Genomic DNA, 4,234 nt, shown 5'->3' on the forward strand with positions numbered 1-4,234 from the left:
AAAATATGTTTCACTTTCTATGTGTGTGCATATTCGAATTCACTTGAAAGCTCTCTTCAATTGGCATGGTCCACTCACATGCACCTCAAGCTCATCAACAAGAAAGCAAATCAATGAAAGGTGAAATCAGGGCCTAAATAGATTTACCCATGGAAAATTGAAATCTTGCAAAATTAATGGCACAAAAGAAAATAGAGAAACACTGAGAATGTGAAGCCTAGGAATAAAAATATGCAACATTGTTATCTATAAGTTTATAATTTCTATTTGTAATAATTCCTAAACTATAAAAGAGCCAAACAAAGGTCATTTCTAGAAGGTTTTGTCAAAAAAGGTTTCCAAGGTAAGATATCTACATTATCATGTTTACAATTGAGTTCTTCAACACCATTTCTACATTTACTAATTCTAATAAATTAAAAAATAGTTTTCAGTGATGTTTTAGACTCGTTTCATTCTGATGGTATTGTACAATTAATAAATTAGGTTTTGTTTTACTTGAACCCACTTAATGTATTACAAGTATGTGTTTCAATAACACACCTTGTTGGTGATGGATAGAGTAAAACATAAACCATTAAATATACACACACTTCTTACAAATTTTTAAAAGAATTGTGTTTATAAATTGGAATTGTTGACAATTTTTTTTTAGTTTGATCATATGTCTTAAAATTGCTTTTGTTTGGCTAAGAGTTTGATTTCATGGAATGTCAGGAAATAGGTTAATAGGCCAAGACTAAGAGATATTTGGTAAGAGTGAAAGTCAAACTCGGACTCGGAGTAGGGTAATTCCAAGGAGTGGTTTTTCTATAATAGCCATGACGAGTCAACCTACATTGTGGATAGCTGCCAGTGAAACCATGATGATTCAACCTGCATTATGGATAGCTGCAAGTGATGATTGTCCCCAATGTGAATTTCACCACTGAATTATAATCATTTTTCCCAATATTTAAAAAAAAAGGACAAAAAAGACAAAAAATATTATAATTTTATAGAAAGCAATTCACTAAATTCACTTAATATATTTCAAGTATATTTTTAATTAAAACATCATTAAAAAACACTAAACTTTTTAAAAGAATTATATTTATCAAATTTTAATTATTTAAAATTGGAGAGATTTTTAAATATACTTAATTAATTTATATATTAAAAAATAAAAATATTTAATCCACACAAATCTACAATTTCTTACAATTTCTTTAAAAGATACCATACTTAATTCCAATCCAAAAAAACTATAGAAAACTAAAATACTTAATAATAACCGAGCTCTGAATAGCGGGATCTTCATGAATAATATCTTTCAGCGAGTCTTGTCGAAACCACAATCACGGAACTCATGAATAATATCTTTCAGCGAGTCTTGTCGAAACCACAATCACGGAACTTATGATGCAAACGAATATTAATTTCAGCCGACCATTTCTGTAAAATAAAGTCGAGGAAACTGCCCTCTAAAGCACCTGGATTTTTTCTAAACTCCATTTGTTGATAAGATGATTATCAATTTATTATAGTGTTCCAAGTTGAAGTGGAAGATGTCACTCTTAGGATATGATATTAATAACGTTTTCAAAAACAGTTTAACCATCAAAAATACGTTCTGCATCCTTCCCAACACGTCAGGTTAGACGGTTATTTAAAAAAATTCAACGTATTTTACGGGTAAACTGGTCTCTGACGGGCAAAATGCCCGTCAAATTCCAAACCTGGGTATGAGAGCTAGAGTCTCGAGTTCAAAACACACTGAGCTCGCATTGGAGGAGATTGTTAGCTTCCCATTAATGGCCTTTCGGTGACTATTTCATGGGGACCGGGGCTTGACTGGCTGATCCAACGCCTGGCAGAGAACGATGCGAATCAATTACGGCACACCGCCGGCTTAGAGATCCGCCGTTGAGGCCATGCCCGCTGTGAAAATTTCTGAGGAGCACCTCAGCTCTGACTTGTCGCAATGTGCTGTTTGTTTGGAGGAGTTTGAACTGAGAAGCGAGGCACGTCAGATGCCATGTAAGCCGTGGTTGAAGCTGCACAGCTCGTGCCCCGTGTGCCGGTACTAGATGCCAGTCGATGACGAGGATGATGATGCGGAAAAACGACAAGCGGAGGAGGCCAATTTGTCAGAGGAGAATAGAAGGGATGGGTCTGACAGACAGGCGAACACGTCAGATTCGGAGGGCGGACAGAATGGCCAGGCTGGCAGTGAGATGAGAAGAGAATTTTCTCTGGCAATTCCCTGGCCACTTATCAGGTCCCTGTTTTTGTCGAGACATGAAAGGGATGGGCAGAACGGGCAAGAAGGGGCTCCTGTTGGTGAGCCGTCTTTGGATTAGATATTTCGGGGCCTCACTGTAAATAGTTTTCATCGTAGAAATCTCAGATCTAGTTTTTGGGGACTGAACTTCTGCCCTGCATATATTTCGTACAGCTTATTACATCTTTGATATTCAACTGCCATGTTATTATTTTATTTTTTTGTGAAAGAATTATTCGCATTGTTTCCGACAATGTTATTGACTGCCATCATTTTATATATCAGAAGTAAGAAAATGGACAATTACATGAGTTCAAGAAATCTGTTGAAGTAATAATTTTTTTATTTCTGGGCTGTAATTTAACTGTTTTATGTTTTTAGAGGATGTTTTTCAGACATGTTTAGTCAAAGGTTCAACAAGAAATTTGGAACGGTATCGTACTTATATTTCCAGAAGCATTGTTACTGGCAACTATCATTTTAATTTGTAAACTCTACACAATTTTTGAATTGAATATCTCAAGTTTCATATGTATCAAAAATAAATTTCAAACGACATTAAAATAGAATTTACTTACAAGTTTTTTTAACTGAATTCCAATAAAAATTGAATATCTCAAGTTCCAATCTAGCTAAAAGTTTTTAACTGGATATTGAGAATTTTTCATTTCTCCTTACCTTAGAGTAGAGGTTGGTTGTCATGGAGGGGTTTTTATGAAATGTAGCAAAAAAATCTCAGTTTGACTTTGCTTTGGTCAAATTAGAGAAAATTCTAATTTCTATTAAGTAGAAATCTTGGAAGTAGTTAACTCAAGTGACATGACATTTGTGATTCAGTTAATTAAGTCAATTCGAGTTGGGGAAGATTGAGTTTAGTTTAGTGTGTTTGATTGCTAATTTTTAGCAATCTATTTCAGTTAATTTGAGTTATTATCAATTTAAATAGTTTTCACTATTAGAAGAACTAGTGGAGGTCAAGTTGTGGAAGTGAAACTTTAACCACACTCGGTGATCAACCAGTTAATTGATCAATGAACCCAAAAATTGTTGCGTATAGAGAATTTGAGTTACTCAATTGAGATGGAGATTAAGCAATGTACTATCAGTTGTAGCATATTTCAATGTGTACAAGTGGTGCATGCAGTCACAGGTAGGACCCTATTGAATTGCACAATTCAATAGTGGGGAATTCCTAAATAATAAGGGCCAATTTCCCAAGGAAACAACGCAAGGAAATAAGAGCTTGGAGGACTTGAAAATTGGCTAGGTGTTGGCTAGAGTAAGTCAGTCAAGTAGAGGGATAGACTAAACACTTGCATGGGTGCTCAAACTTGACCAAACATGTGTATTTTTTTTCTATTCTCTGATAATTTCAATATATATAGTAAGGGGTTTTGAGCAGTTTCTTTCCCCTAGATAAATCTTTGTCCATGTGTGATGTTTCATTTTGCATGTTTGATTCTTGTTCTAGATGGTAAATTAACTTCCGCAGATCAATAGAGCAGCTTCAAGTCTTGTGATTTAGAAAATTTCATGAGCAATATTGAATCTACACATTAAATTCCACATAATATAAGAGATGGAATCACTGTAGAGCAGAGATTTCGAAGTTTTCATTGTAGGAGATTCGAATTTCTAGATCAGTGTCGCAGGTTTTCTTCAGGACTGAGATGGATTTTAATGGACTAAGGCTTGAGTATTCCCTTGAGGGAAGCTCGAATTATGCCGCATGGAAGGACCACATGGAGGCAGTACTGGAGGATAATGGGTTGAAGGAATTCATTGGTAATGATATTCTAAAACCAGTAGCATGCAATGTTAAGAACCTAGTAGAAAGGAAGAAGTGTGTAGCCAAGGTGGGGAAAATCATATTGGAGGGAGTAGGAGACCATATTGTCTCAAATATCCATGGGAAAGAGACTTCGTATGCAATGTGGCAAACACTGATAGATTTGTTCTAGAATAGTAGTG

The 4,234-nt window shown here is 35.1% G+C and overlaps 1 pseudogene; it reads left to right on the forward strand.

The window, feature by feature from the left end:
• Positions 1–1,698: 1,698 nt before the first annotated feature.
• On the forward strand, positions 1,699–2,342 carry LOC149165538 (E3 ubiquitin-protein ligase RING1-like; annotated as a pseudogene).
• The last annotated feature ends 1,892 nt before the right edge of the window (positions 2,343–4,234 follow it).

Source organism: Pinus tabuliformis, chromosome 5_1, assembly GCF_031772625.1.
Source record: "Pinus tabuliformis cultivar Carrire ecotype Pingquan chromosome 5_1, CPIR1, whole genome shotgun sequence".
Lineage (NCBI taxonomy): Eukaryota > Viridiplantae > Streptophyta > Pinopsida > Pinales > Pinaceae > Pinus > Pinus tabuliformis.